Source organism: Micromys minutus (assembly GCF_963924665.1).
Source record: "Micromys minutus genome assembly, chromosome: 4".
NCBI lineage: Eukaryota > Metazoa > Chordata > Mammalia > Rodentia > Muridae > Micromys > Micromys minutus.
Window position 1 is genome coordinate 48,400,800 of NC_137973.1, and position 16,834 is coordinate 48,417,633.

Here is a 16,834-nt window from a genome sequence, read left to right on the forward strand (position 1 = left end):
TTTGTTTGTTTGCCTGCTTGATTTTTAAAGCAGCAGTTCCAAGGCAATAAAATCTTATATCCACAATCATGTCAGTGAACAGAGGTGCAGTACAGGGTCCCCACAATTCTCCATGATTTGTTATCACTAGCATGAAAACTAAAATCAGTTCTCACAACATTACAAGTATATATAAAATGGAGTATACCTTTGTATGGATCAAAAAAATAAAAGATTCTTATCTACTATACCTCTCCTCAGCCAGACACTTGGTTTTAAATACAATGTTCACTGCAATTTTTCACACTATATTATACACTGCATAATGAATGTTCCCCTGTGCTCCAAGTTAACAAAACAGAATAAAGGGGTTTTTGTCTTTGAAGAAGTAAGGGTTAGTGAGAAGTCTCAGAACATTTGGGATTTTTCTTCAAAGAAGACTGTGGAGCCACGGGCTTGTCTCTTTTGTTTCTGATTGAGAAGTGAACAACTTTCCTACGCATGGATGTCTTCTGCTGGCATGGTTTACTAGTGACGAAAACTTCTGAAACTGTGAGTTAAAATAAACCTTCCCTCATTTAAGTTGATTATCTCAGGCACTTTGCTATAGTAATGAGAGAAAACTAAAGCATTATATTTGACATATCTATTGCCCCTGCTTTTGCATAAGCTCTTTGGAAGCAGTATTACTCTCTTTATCTGTTTTCCTAGTGCCAAAAGCAATAAGGAGAATATATACTGAAAGGAAGAAAGAATGACAGAATATCCATTTAATTAGTACGTTTATTTAAGTATAAGACCTACCTTGTGCAACTCCATTTAAATTTGCCAGAAAAGCAATACATCATAATTCTTTGAATCTAGCGTACCACCGCTCATAAACCATGTCAGGATTTCATGTACTAATGAGAATATCTCTAGAGATTAAATGTGACACAACCTCTTTCATGTTCAAGGATGATAAACATGTGAAAAGGCATGTATGGGTTGCTATTTATTATACAAATGGCATATTAAATTACAACCTGCCAGCTACAAAGAATAAAAACATCTCAGTTGGGAATGAGTTAATTGAATGTAGTGTCCACCTTCTCAGTTTCAACAGGTTTAAAAAGGAAAGGAAATCTAGCGATCCTAGACTGAGAGTTTCTACAGCAGCAGACTGACTTTTCCCATATATTTACTCAAACCATATACTACTTACTGTAAGTGTACAGCCATCCAAGTAGCTTTTTTATGTCTCCATCTAGAATTCACGTGTTTAGGGCACAGTGCTCTGTGATGCGAATATTAAATTGTACTCAAGTAGAAGTGATGAAAGTGAGTAGTGGGCAAAGGATTGAAACCATATCTTTAAATAAATTGTAAAACCTAATTAGGTACCTAATTATGTGTCAGAACTTAGTTGGTGTACAATACGTCTTATACAGTTAATGATGATTTATTCTAAAATTTTTAATTCATATCACTTTGTTAATTTCCAGCGACTCAGACCACAAAGAGACAACTTTAATTTTAAGACTAGTCTTCTTTTATTAGCTTACTCTCTATTAAATGTACATGAAAATACATATAGGCATGTAATAGCAATTAGTGAAAAAATGTCAATTTGAAGGAGACTAGAGTGGGAATATTGGAGGGCTTGGAGGAAAGAAAGGGAAAGAATAAATATTGTACTTAAATCATAATCTCAAAAATATGAAAAGAATAATACATCACTTGAAAATTTTTCATTAAAATGAAACAAAAGAATCATCATGAAAAGGAACCTATTGTTATAAAAATAAAAACTAAGAAATGTTTTTGCTTTTTGCCCACCCTGTAGCTCTCACAGTTGCTTTGGGTGGAACCGAAATGTATCAGTAAACTTTGAACTGTGTTTGCCTCATAGAAAATATGTTGGTAATTATCTTAGATTTTAACAAAGGGGAACATTACATGGGTAGGTCCTCTCACATACCAACATATTATTGTAGTAAATAAATGTGCCTGATAGATAAGGTTTAATGGAACCTCTTTCAGGAACTATAGAAATAAAAACCTTTAATAACCTGTACTATACTTTGTTTAGGTGTCCCACCAGAGATGGAAGTTATATCAAGGAACGATAGAGTAGAAGATTCGAATTGCAGAAGGCTTATTGAACTTACTCTGGTGAGTAGGATCAGGTGTTTGGTGCCTTAACAAATCTTCCTGGTGAAATGCCTGCCCCTCCCAGGATGGAGAAATTTGAGGGAGTGAAGGCAGAGTTCTAAAGTGTCCTTGCTGAGGGACCCTAGGTCTTTGCAGACGAGAATAAACACATCTCTATTCAGAATAGATTAGTTGAATGTAGTGTCATTTTACTAAAAAGACAAAACAGCAAAAATCCCTTCTTGTTCTATATCCACCCCTCTGGTTGCAAACAGTGTTCCACATTTCTAGAAGCAATCACCTTCTCTCATTGTGTAACTTTAGAATGAAAATTGAAAATTGAATATTTAATCACAGCCTACCACAACCCCCATGTTGTGACTTTAGGCAATTCTGCACCCTTCCCTCAGATTTTGCTTTCTGTGCTATATAATAGGCATGATAGTATCTCCATAATGGGTTTGTTATGAACATTAGATGAGTCAGTGTATGCACATTCCCACCCTACCTTAACTTGATGGTTCACACCTGTAATCCCTGCACTCAGGAAGCTAGTACAAGAAGGTCCACCATGCATTTAAGGTCAGCATGGGCTACTTGAACAATTCCAGTCCTGACAAGGCTACATAGAAAGATTTTCTCTCCAAAAAAAAAAATACCTGTCCTCTTATCTGTCATGAATATTGAACCTCATTCAACAAGTACTTAAGAGCTTATTAATTGTGCCATTCAAATTGTCTTGGTATAAGGATGAGACAAAGATGGGATAGTAAACCAAAACAGATTTGTCAGATGCCTTTTATTATTGGAAGTGGAGCAGGGGGACAATTAAATAATCAATCATAATAAATCATGTTAGCACTCCAATAATGGTATTATAATATATTGGTGAGGCCACCACACTGGTCAGAAGGGAGGTTGCAAAAGCCACTGACAAGCATGTAATGTTGCTCCAGACACCTCAAAAGAAAAATCATTCTAGGCAGAGAATGTGGTTGCATGGAAGTGCTATTTATTCTAGAAAGTGCAAAATTTTGCTTTCATACCACACGGACAGCTTAAATATTATTAATGTACGCTAAATAAAGGGGCTAAAATTGAAACAAGATTTCTTAATGGATTTGGATTTTGTTGTTGAGCATTGGAAAATGAGTAGATTGTTTTCAAATCAAAGAGAAGCCTGAATTCTCTTTTAGAATCTTTACACTTGTTGTAGTTTGAAAAACAGACTGCAAAGTAGCAAGACTAGAGTAGGACCTGTTGTGAGAATGACTTCAGATAGGACTGGATGGACAAATGGCCTAGGGTTTAAATGAGCACTCATAGAAAAGGGACATAGTAGAGCAATGATCATAGGTAGAGGGAGAAATCCATCATTTGTTGGGATAAAAAGAGCTGGAAAAAGGCAAAAATGAATTGTTAAAACAGGAATCGAGAGGTCAGATTTGGGCTGGAGAGATGGCTCAGTAGTGAACTAGCTGGATAATTAAGCCCACACACTGGATAACTATTTAAATCTAACTGCAATGGATCTAACCCATCTTTTGCATGCTGAAAGTATATTCAAGCATATGTGTGTACACATTTGTATATATCTACACACGTACACACAAGCAAAATATGATCTTTAAAATTAGGGATTTATTGAATCAGTCTTCAGCAACTATGTAAATGAGCATGTGTTCATTGGGAAAGCAGAGAAATCGCAGACATTAGTAGAAGAATGAGGAGAAATTCTGATTGACACAGATTGAACTTTCAAAATGGTTAGAGCACCCCACAGGAGGCAGGAAAGCATTCTATCAGGAGAGCTTGCTACTGACTACCAACTGTATATACTGGTGTAGAGACAGAATAAAGAAGAATCTTGGATTGTGCCAATATTACTTTTCTTCCTTACCTCCAACAGATTCTTTACTTAGGTCAATCTTTCTGAAATTCCCAGTTCAGTTTCTCAGGTTATTGGGGGTAAAAATAAAAAAGCTACTCCAGGGGGTGATGAAGAAAGCATTAGGTATTTGCCATCTGTGATCCCAGAGTCCCACAATTTCTCAGAAAAGTAGTTCTCCTGACTCGGTAAGGCAAGACTGCAAATGGCATTTATTGCAAGAAACCCTGATACTGCTCAACGTGTATTCCACATATCTGCCATTTTGCGGTGACATTTCTCCATCTAAGGAAGCCTGAGAATGCTGCCACATCACTTTGCCTCAGCTAATGTAGTAGCTTTTGTCAAACGTTGGGAGAAATGAAAAGTGGAGGTTCTCTATGTAGTGGAGGTCTCTGTACTTTAAAAGGGAAGCAGGTTTGTAACACAGGAAGCTTGATGGAATATTCTGGAAAGAGCTTTTGCGCAAATGGAACTGAACATAAAAGAATATATGTACTTCAGTACACAATTACAAGTTGAAATGGGACTGTTTCTTGATCATTTAGACTCAGAAGCTCTGCTAGGTGCTCTATAACCATGAACAATTGCTTTTCCAATTGCATCAGGCCCTTAAGGAAATGGATTTTCAAGCATCCTGGTAACCCATATGCCCCTACTCAATGTGTGCTATATCCTCTGGGGTTTAGTCAATGTTGTGCCTTTGAAATTAATTTTTGAGATTCATTCATGAAGAGCACTAAGATTCACATTCCCCATGTGTTTCCCTTCTGAGAAGCTATCCATGCTGTGTTTCAGATGATCTTTAAAGAAAGACTCACCAAAACCCCCAAATCATTTCATTTATTTTACAGAATCATGTTGTACTCTTCATGAAAGTGCCTATCATTCACCTTAGAAACTATTTCTTTCTTTATACAAATCAAAGGCACATAGCTACTTACCCAGATCAGAAACCTTTCTTGTGCAATAAAGTTAACATTTTTTTTTCTGGCAGAAAGAACTTCATCTTGTGTCTGCCCTGTCTGTTACTTTATTAACTCACTTTAAAACCACCTTGTGTTTAAGTCAAGAAAGAAAATTTTGATGATTTTTCATGCTGGTAGCACCAAATTATACTTTGCTAATGCTGTGTGTCTTCATGAAAAAATTGCTCTCTCATACAAAGGGGAAATTGAGCAGATCTTACAGGAGGGCTAGGGGAGGGAATGAGAACAAGAGGACCAAGTGGGGAAAGATAGGGTTTCAGGAAGAAATGTAGAAAGGAAAAGCTAGAATTGAGAGACATTTAGGAAGCTGTATGAAAAACAAGTGAAGATAAAACTTTCTAAAGTATATGAAGGCAATCCTAATAAAGCCTCCAAACAATGAGGGAGACTGAGTCCCAACAGTCTATCTCTTCACCAAATGAAGCTTCCAATAATGAGACTGGATTATATCCTATTGAATTGTTGGCCAAAGGGGTACCTTGGAAATATCAAATGACCCAGGCTGTTGTAAAGACAATAGATTGTTCTCAACCAACTAATAGCAGGGCCCCATTCCTGAAGGCAATAAAACCCATTTCTTTAAACATGGACAGGTCTGCCTGGTTCCTATTTAAAATATTCACCACTACATTCTAGTGTCTTTAGTATGGGAAGGTACAAAAGACAGAGACTATCAAACAGAGAGAAGTATATACCAACCCAGGCACAAAACCTTTGACCTACAATGCTGTCCTGTCTGAAAAATATACTAATGTGATTTTGTCACAAAACTTGTGTGAGTAACCAAATAATGTCTGATTTGCTGTGGGACCCCTTCAAAAATCTATAACCCACAAGCTTAGGTAATCAAGAGCCAGAGGCTTAATAGCTCAGAGCCCTATAGTAAAACCAAATACTATTGTATTTGTAAAAGTAGTAATAAAATGACTACTACTGATATTCTGCTATAGTCAGGTCAGTGCCTTCTTCTGCCATCATCAAAGAAGATTCCTGGTGAGGCACATGATGAAAAACACAGGAAGACATAGCCCAACATTATGCAGTAAGACAGAGACAGAGAGATAGAGAGAGATAGAGAGACAGAGAGACAGAGAAAGGCAGGGAAAAAACAAGACAGAGAGACCTTGGGACATTCATCTCTAAATGAGAAAACTCCCTGAATCCCTCTGCTCAGACCTCAGAAAACCCCATGGAAGAGGAAGCAGAAAGAGCAAAAGAGCCAGAGGGAACAGTGGACAGCAGCAGAGCAATCCTCTCTAAATCAACTCAGCAAAGCTCATTTGAGCTCACAAGAGACTGAACAAGTCCAGGGCCTCAAGGGTCTGCAGCAGGCCCTCTGCATATATATTACATCTTTCAGCATTAGGATGTTTATGGGACTCCCAAGTGTGTGAACCATTGGTCTTTGATTTTTGTGGCTTCTCTTAGGCTTTTTTCCTTTTGTTAGTATGCCTTCTCTAACATTGATGTGGTTAGTTTTATTTTTATCTTAAATTTTGTTTTGTTGTCTTGACATGAGTTGAAATCATGTTTTTTTCATCATTCATATCATAGTGGTATAAAGGGAGAGATCAATTTTTTTTAAACAACAACAAAACCTTGCTGAGGTTCATAAGATTTTAAAATGGCTGGAAATACAATGACTAACAATGGGTAGTTTAGTTCATCAGTTACATATTTTTAGGATCAAGAAGATCAGAACAATGCCCTGTGCCATATAAGGGACTACTATGGATCAGAAAGAACAAAGACTGTAAGGCTTAGATTTTTCAAAACTTACTTTTAATAAGGGTCTTTAATGCTTGAACCTCCTTTCTAGACCACCACCCACCAGAGCTAGTGTACAGGAAAGACGAATAGAGCAAAGGAGGATGTGGGCCTGTTTATAAATCATTTTTTGGAGCAAATCCTGTCCAGGTTGTAATAATATCAGCACATTGGTTCAGAGGAATCAGCAGAAGCAGCGCCTCAATCCAGAAGAAACCACAAGGCTCTGCCAATTGGCCCAAGTCTGCAGCAGCAGCAAGAAGCAGGAACACCACCAGACATTCTTTGATGGCATTTTTCTCTATAAAGTCATGACAAACAATGACCAGCAAAAAATGACAAGATAAACCAATACCATACCATGCTTTCAGCAAATAAGAAAGCCCAACAATAATCTGCAAAGAATGCTAAGGCCTAAATCTTTTAAGACCATTACCACACAGCATCATCCACTGTTTTTTGGGGTTTATTTACAACCTTTCCAAAAACTATGTGTTCTGTCAAGGGACCCCTCTAGCGAAACCTTAATGCCCTTTTAACAGGCTGCTTCCAGAAACACATCATGCCTTTCTCAGCAAAACATCCCCCGACCTGTCTGCTTCAGCAAAAACATCCTCTCATAAGATAGTTTCCAGAAAAACATCACACGACACAACTGAATCTCCACAGAAACCAGAGATTTTTACTTCATGGAGGTAAGTAAGCTTGGTAGTGGGACACAATGATTGTTCCCTTCAAATACTTCTGTGAGACAATAGGGAAGTGACGCCCATTTGACATGGAAGATTGTGTGGCCATAGGAGAAACACAGAAAAGAAAGCACACAGGCAATGTATCTGAAACCCTCCCAATTTCCCCAAATGAGAATGCAGCACAGAATACTGATAGTAATTTTAGACCTTACACTGTCATAATTTTATTATCAGAGGCAGAAACTGAGATTCAGAAAACTTTAATAAAGTCAAGGATCACAGAGGTAGAAAATGGTATGAATAAATTTCGGATAAGTTTTGCATCTCCAGAGATGGAGAAATATTTATTTCCTGTCAAACATAATCACTATGTACTGTAGTTTCACGTCCATTCTGCTTTCTTATTGAAATATTCCAGGATATTCTCAATAAAAAGAGAAGCAAGCTAACTCTACTTCTAAAGGGAAAAATATGTAAATCTTACCTAGAATTTATAGTAGGTAGATTGGTGCCCTTGGATACTCCAAGATGTGCTAATCTCTGAAGCACACAAACATATTGCCTTTTATGGCAAAGAGATTTTGTTATATTTAAGCATCTATATATGCAGGAGTCTTAGAGTGGACATAATACATGAACCTGTGGCCAGAAAAATGCTATTGTTGAAAGAGGTCAATAAGCTAAGACAAAAAAAAAAGGCAATAAAAAGATAAAATAAAAAAGAAATACCCTAAAACTCTAGAGCATTGGTTCTCAATCTTTCTAATGCTGCAACCATTTAATATAGTTAATAATAATGATAATAATAACAACAGTATGGTTGGTGACTACAAGTAAACAATTATTTTCTTTCATAACTATAATTTCCCTACTCTTATAAATTGTAATCTAAATGTCTATCTATGACTACCAAAGGGGACATGACTCACAGGTTAAGGACCACTGCTCTCAAAGAAGTCAGCCCTCTCATAGGTTTGATTTTAGCCCTGCCAAACCCCTGCCAGAATCCAGATGCCCAGCTCTGTATGCCAATGCAATCATATTCATTTCAAGCCATTACACTTGTAACAGCAATCTGAAAGTAAAACATCCACAGCAATCATTGATGTTTGCTATAAATTTTTATTTTATTCTCTTTCCACAACTCCAGGTTCCAGGAAGTGTTTTATAGCAATGAATCTTAACTTCTGTTTCTCTGGCCTTTCACTGATACTTTGTGTCTGTTCTACTACATGCAAATTCTGCATCATGTCTAAAGCCTTACTGTATATTATTACTTCCACAGGTTAAGTCCTCTGTTCTTCTCAGAGAATCTAACTTCCATTTTATTTTTTTTAACTTTATTTTAAAAAACAAAGATAAAAGAAAAAAATTTAAACATTTTTGCATAAATGTATACAAATACAATTTTGTCAGTGCGTGGCACTTTTTTTTTCTTCTTTTTTTTTTTTTTTAAGGTTTGATACTCTGCATTAAGGTCCTAATAGTCACAATGAGCAAAAAGCACACTTAAAACAGGATGCAACCCGGATTTAGTCAACATTTTCTTGGTGTGCAAGGATTGAGCATAATGTTTTTTTTTTTTTTTTTTGATGGTTTTGTTTTGTTTTCTTTCTTTCTTAAGCTTCACACAGTCTGTGAGTTGTTTCTGTGGCAGTCCAGCTTCTGGGGGTGGCATCCCACTATCAGTAACTGCATATTATGTCTGTTCTTTTGTGACTGAGTTATCTCACTCAAGATGATATTCTCTAGATTTTCTTAAGATATTGGTTAAGTCATTGTTGCTGATAGCTGAGTAGTACTCCATTGTGTAATTGTACCACAATTTTTGTAACCATTCATCTACTGAAGGACATCTGGGTTCTTTCCAACTTTTGGCTATTACAAAGAGAGCTGCTATGAACATTGTGGTACATGTATCTTTGTTGTATATTGGAGTGTCTCTGGGGTATATTCCCAGAAGTGGAATAGCTGGATCTTCAGGTAGTACTATGTCCAATTTTCTGAGGAATGACCAGACTGATTTCCAGAGTGGTTGTATCAGTTTATAACCCCACCAACAGTGGAGAAGTTTTCCTCTTTCTCCACAATCTCGACAGCATCTGCTGTCATCTGAGTTTTGGATCTTGGCCAATCTGACTGGTGTGAGGTGAAATCTCAGGGTTGTATTGATTTGCATTTCCCTGATGGCTAAGGATGTCAAGCACTTACTTAGATGTTTCTCAGCCATTCCATATTCCTCAATTGAGAAAGTTTTGATTAGCTCTGTACCCCATTTTTAATTGGGTTGTTTGATTTTATGGTGTCTAGCTTTTTGAGTTCTTTGTATACCTTGAATATTAGTCCTCTTTCTGATGTGGAGTTGGTAAAGATCTTTTCCCATTCTTTTGGCTGCCATTTTGTTTTCTTGACAATGTCCTTAGCTTTACAGAAACTTTGCAATCTCATTAAGTCCCATTTGTTAATCTTTGACCTTAGAACCTGAGCCATTGTTGTTTTGTTTAGAGATTTTTCTCCTGTGCCTATGTGTTCTAAGGTTTTCCCTATTTTCTCTCCTAATAGTTTCAGTGTATCTAGTTTAATGTGGAGATCTTTGATCCACTTACACTTGAGCTTTGTACAAGGAGATAAGAAAGGGTCTATTTTCATTCTCTGCACGCTGAGTGCCAGTTGGACCAACACCATTTGTTGAATAGGCTATCCATTTTCCATTGAATGTTGACAGCACCTTTGTCAAAAATCAGGTGACCATATACGTGAGGGCTCATTTCTGGATCTTCTATTCTATTCCATTGACCCACGTGCCTATTTCTGTACCAGTACCATGCAGTTTTCAGCACAATTGCCTTGTAATATAGTTTGAGGTCAGGGATAGTGATTACCACAGATGTTTTCTTGTTGAGGACGGATTTTGCTATTCTAGGTCTTTTGTTATTCCAGATGAAATTGCGCATTGATCTTTCCAACTCAATGAAGAACTGGGTTGGAATTTTGATGGGGATTGCATTTAATCTGTAGATTGCTTTTGGTAATGATGGCCATTTTAAAAATGTTGATCCTTCCAATCCATGAGCATGGAAGATCTTTCCATTTTCTAAGATCTTCCTTTATTTCCTTCATTAGAGGTTTGAAGTTCTTGTCATACAGGTCCTTCACTTGCTTAGTTAGAGTCACACCAAGGTATTTTATAGTTTTTGTGACTATTGTGAAGGGTATCTTTTCCTTAATTTCTTTCTCCACATGTTTGTCCTTTGAATATAGGAAGGCAACTGATTTGTTTGAGTTAATTTTATATCCAGCCACTTTGCTGAACTTGTTTATCAGCTGCAGGAGTTCTCTGGTGGAATTTGTGGGGTCACTTAAGTACACTATCATGTCATCGGCCAAGAATGATGTTTTTATCTCTTCCTTTCTGATTTGTATCCTCTTGATCTCCTTTTGCTGTCTGATTGCTCCAGCCAGGACTTCCAGTACTATGTTGAATAGGTAGTGGGAGAGTGGGCAGCCTTGTCAAGTCCATGATTTTAGTGGGATTGCTTCAAGTTTTCCACTGTTAAGTTTGATCTTGGCTGTTGTTTTGCTGTATGTTGCTTTTATTATGTTTAAGTATGGACCTTGGATTCCTGTTCTTTCCAGGACTTTTAACATGAAGGGGTGTTTAATTTTGTCAAATGCTTTCTCAGCATCTAGTGAGATGACCATGTGATTTTGTTCTTTGAGTTTGTTTATATGGTGGATTTCATTGATGGAATTCCTTATATTAAACCATCCCTGCATCCCAGGGATGAAGCCTACTTGTTCATGATGAATGATCGTTTTGATGTTTTCTTGGATTCGGTTTGCAAGAATTTTGTTGACTGTTTTTTCATCAATGTTCATAAGTGAGATTTGTCTGAAGTTCTCTTTCCTTGTAGCGTCTTTGTGTGGTTTAGGAACGAGGGTTATTGTAGACTCAAAAAACGAGTTAAGTCGTATTCCATTTGATTCTATATTGTGGAATAGTTTGGAGAGTATTTGGTGTTATTTCTGCAATAAATGTCTGATAAAATTCTGCACTGAACCAGTCTGGACCTGGGCTTTATTTTGTTGGGAGGTTTTTGATGACTTCTTCTATTTTTTTAGGTGTTATGGGATTATTTAGATGGTTTACCTGGTCCTGGTTTAACTTTAGGATCTTTTATCTGTCTAGGAATTCATCAATTTCCTCCAGATTTTCCAACTTTGTGAAGTATAGACTTTTGTGGTAGGGTCTGATGATTTCTTGAATTTCTTCAGTTTCAGTTGTTATGTCTCCACTTTCCTTTCTGATTTTGTTAAGTGGTATACTGTCTCCATTTTATTTCTTCTTAATACTTCCTTTACTGTTAGTGTCAGCTATTTCCATCTCCAATTTCTATTGTACTGGATCCTTCCAGTCTCTGTCTCCTCACATCAAGGTTTTTTTTCTCCATTTTTGATGTATCAACAATATTCTTAATCATCTCAGGACACAGATGAAATGCCTATTCCTTGAGGAAGTCTTTCTTGTTCACCAGACAGATTCCGAATCCCTTACTATCCAGGGATGTCAAAGTTTTTATACCAGCTATAATTTACTAAAGACATTTTGTCTAGAGTCTACCATTTTTATTAAATATACCTTTTGTGTTAGGATGGCTCATATCTTCTTTTAACTACAATTCTATCATTATGCCAAACACCCACCTATCATAACATATATAATCAGTAAAGGGTTGTTAAATAAAAGAATTTATCAATATGAATTCCCATTGATAGTTCCCATTACTGAGAAGATAGCACATTGTTTGCCATATTATTTACAGAAAATTTGTTCTAGTCATCCTAAGTTAAAGCACAGAATGTACAGTAGTTAGTGCAACATACAGAGTATCCATAATTGTATTTAATTATGGTCAATTTCTATGCATAAATGTGTACAATCAGAATGAATTTCATAAGGCAATCCTTCCTCATGTCACTGATGTATCAAGCCAAGTACTATGGAATAGATTCAGTTCTTCAAATGAGCCAATAAAATGTGGTTGATCCTGTATGAATTTGCACATCTAGCTGAGTCATGTCCTTGATGTCTGTTCAGGAACAGCTTCAGAGTTGTACATGGGTGTCACACTTGGAAGATATTATGCTCATTTACATGCTCAGTTGCTGATGTCTTAAAATCCATCACAATGGCTGAAAAAGATACTCCACATGCTCATTTATATTGGAGGCTAAGAATTCCATAGCCTTGGATAGATTAATTTCACAATCTTTATTTTCAAGTTCTAATGATGCCAACCATAGTTTTTCAAGTTAAGATATAGTGCGTACTCTCAAGAAATATATAGGTAACAGAACAACATTTGCAAATAATTATAAAAGAATGTGCAAAATGTCTGAAAGGAAGGTGAATGAATGAAGAGAACTACAAAAACACTTCGAGAAAAGGCAGAAATTCATTCTTGATGCTGCTGAGATGGCCCAGTCAATAATGTGCTCTCTGCATTAGAATAAAGACAGGAGTTTGGATCCCCAGAACCCATATGAAAGATGTAGTAACATAGTAGTGACATAGTCCTATATTCCCAGTGCTTTCAAGCTAGGACAGAAATAAAAGGATTTGAGGGCTTGTTGGACAGTCCAAAGACCCTGTTTCAAATTATAGCTAATACTGTGGGGAACTAGATACATAGCCAAAGTCAGCTTCTGTCGTCTACAAGCACATGCACAGATGGACACTCCCCCACACCTCCCCCCACATACACATACACATATTACACACACATACTACAAACACAAATACTAAATATATATATATATATATATATATATATATATATATATATGTGTGCATATATATATATATATATACACATGTCTATACATATGCACACTCATACATTGCACATACATACACAGATCTGAGCATATGTCAGACACATATGCATATATATATTATATACACTGTATACATGCACATATATACGCACACAATCCTGAGATATTTGAGAAAGCTTTCTCTGAAGAGACAACACTTCAACTTACATCTTTAGGAAGAGTAAGAATTTTTCAGTGGAAAAGGCTATTACAAAGTGATAATTCATGTCAGTTTAAAAATTAGTAAATAAATAAACAATAAACAACAGGAATAATCACAAACACCAGAGTCAGAAATAGTCTTTTTTAAAAAATTTTCTCACCTGGTAAGTAATTTAAGGTTGCTCCTACAACCTTAATAGTGAATAAACATATTGCCTAATTATTTGCAGTTTTAAAAGCCTGGTGTAATAGCATTGAGAAAGATAAAAACATAGAGCTTTCCAGTAACATTGCCTAAGTAGTACACAGCAGAAAGCACAGGCATCAAATTACAGGTACAGGAGATGCCAGAGGCTTCTAGTCACTACTTTGTAAGTACCCAATGTGTCTTATCCAGGATACTACTCTGGAATTTCCTCCTACTGGGAAACCTTACCAGTATCAGACTATAGGTTATTCCTTGACTCTCTGGTAACAATCTATTTTTGTCCCTCTTCACCTGTTTCCTGTAATCTTACCATAGTCTGTTCCTCTACAAACTTTCCTTTTGGTCTTCAAAGACAAGTTCTGTTTTTTGTTTTGCTTTGTTTTGTTTTAATGAAGGCTTTCTTAATTTTTCTATATCATCCTTGTACACATGTGGAACCTGAATTCAAATGACCATACTTGTTTGACATCTTAGTGTAGTAGAGTAAAGAAATATAGTTAAGTCTACATACCAGAGAGTACAGGTTGTCCATGGTGCATGAGGTATGATATTTGGCCTCAAGAAAGTTATGGAAAGGTTCCAAGGACTCTTTTCTTTCAACATCAACATATATACATGGCCAAGATGTAAAACCTGGCTCCATCTTCCCAGAAATATTTTCTATGCCAAAGAAAAGCCTCAAGGGAATCCAATTTCCTTTATAGATCTAGAAGCTTTTGCTCTGCCCATAATTTACCTTGGAGGAGTCAGTGATGCCTAGAACACGTTCAGAGAGATAGGAGGGAATTCATGGACCCAGGGTTCCTGCCTTAGCATTCTGAGAAATTGGCAAGGATTTTCATTTCCAAGTCAAATAAATGGCATTCCCTTATTTGAACAAAGGAAGTGGCTGCATCCAGATCGCATATTGTTGGTTTTCTTTTCTCAACATTACAAAAGCAAGTTTTAATTGATTCAAGAATCAAAGTTATACTAACTTCCCTTGAGGAAGATTGATTCCGGCTCTTGAATTATGTATTGTTCAGGCGACATATCCTTTTAAAATGTCAATTCTTCTTCAACTTGGAAATTCAGAGAAATCCCAGTACAAACCCCAGCAGGTGTTTGTTATTTATCTGTTGCTTGCTTGTTCTGGAAATTGGCAAACTGACTCTAAAATTTACATAGAATGAAAAAGGCCAACAGTACCCAGGACAATCTTGATAAAGAACAGAGCTAAACAACTTACCTTACTCCAAACCAGAAGTTATTAGAAAACTACAGTGATTGAGTGATTCTGAGCTGGATGTATGAACAGAATGAAATCATCACTGGTAAGGTCTAAAAAGCGTAGAATCAGATCAACTCAATATTATCACACTGCAATTTGGAAAGGATATTATACATGTCCTGCTCCTAATGTCTATTTCTATGCAAAAAAATAGAATTTGGGGGTTATATGTGTCAGAGTTCTGTGATTAATTGTCTTGATACCCTGGCATAAATGGAAAACCAAAGACCGCAGAACTGCTTATCAGAGTAGCCTCCTCTAAATGTAGCCATAAACAAAATTTTTGGGAAAAAACCACCATGCTTGTGGTGTGCTGGTAAGCACCTGAGGAGTTTCTAAGGATATTGTTCCTCATCAGGGTAGGTTTTAGAAGAAAACCTAGGCATTGACCATAGAGCAGTCGAGCTGGTGCCTGCATGGAACCTTCATGCCTACATTCTAGTCTCTAAATTTTTGCAGGCCTTGGAAAGGAAAATTCAGACTTCAAATTATCAGCAAAGTCCTTGCCCTATAATCTGTTCTTTCTGAGAGATATGGTGGCATAGATCTTGTGGGAATGACCAATCAATGTTTGGTTTAACTTGAGGCCAGAGCAGCAGATGGAAGCTATTTTCTATACTGTCTGAATGGCTGGGAACCAGAGGCTGGATACCACACAAACATAGGATAAATCCCAACATGATGGACAAAAAGAAAAAAAAATCTATGAAATGATTCTTAATATGCAGTAGATGGAATTTGAAGAGACCCACAGACAGACATTACGCATCGAGAGAGTTTAAATTGGGAATCTCCAACAGGTCCTTCTTGTAGGATATTAGGGAGCCCTATGCAGAAGATGGAGAGGAAAGATTCGAAGAGTCAGAGTGGATAGAGAACACCAGGAGAACATGCCTCATTTAATCAGCTAAGTAAGGCTCCCATGGGTTCACAGAGACTGAAGCAACATCCTAGGGACTGCTGCATGGCTCTGTATCAGGTCCTCTGAGTATGCACAGTGGTATTTTGCTGGATCTTTGTGGGACTCCTAATAGTTGAAACATGTGTACCTCTGGCTTTTTTGCCTGCTCTGGGGACTAATTTTATCCTGTTGGGTTGCTTTGTCTATACTCAATATGAGAGATGTTGCCTTGTCTTATTGTATCTTTTTTTCTTTTTCATTTTGCTGTCATCTTTTGGAGGTCTGCTTTTTTCTGAAGAGGAAATAGATGGGGGTGGTGTGTCTTAGTATGAAAGAGGTGGGGAAGAGCTGTGAAAATTTGAGGAAGGGGAACTGTAGTAAAAATATAGTGTATGAGAGAAGAATCTATTTTCAACTGTTTAAAAAAGAAGAAAACCTAGACGTGGAAATGAGGAGAATAAGAGAGAAGTAGAGCCCGCAAACCCCTTTACTTTTGAACATGAACAGATATATGAGGATACTTGTTCAAAGTAATAGACATTTCCTGTATTCTTCCTCATCTTCCTAAGTTCCTCTTTTTGTCTACCCTAACAAAGGGTCACTCTGTGAAAATATTTGAAATTTTTGTTTATAGTTTATCCAAGTAAATGCAGCATACTGTGTTAGCAAATAATGTATGATTTATAGAAAATATGATATTTTACTACAGAGGAAAGGGTTTTTTTTTTTCTAATAGGTTACCTCAGATCAATTAGATATCCATGTGAGAAATGCTCCGTAAGGATAGCCAATGGATCATAGATTAAATGTGAAATTATGAAAAAAGTAGCTTTGTAGAAGATCAATATTTTCATGCCTTGAAACAGAGAGTACTATTTTGAACAGTGCATTAGAAAACGCCTAATGATAGAAGCGTAGCCTCTTCTCCTTTACCAAGATGGCGTCTTGTTCCTGTTTCACCACACACA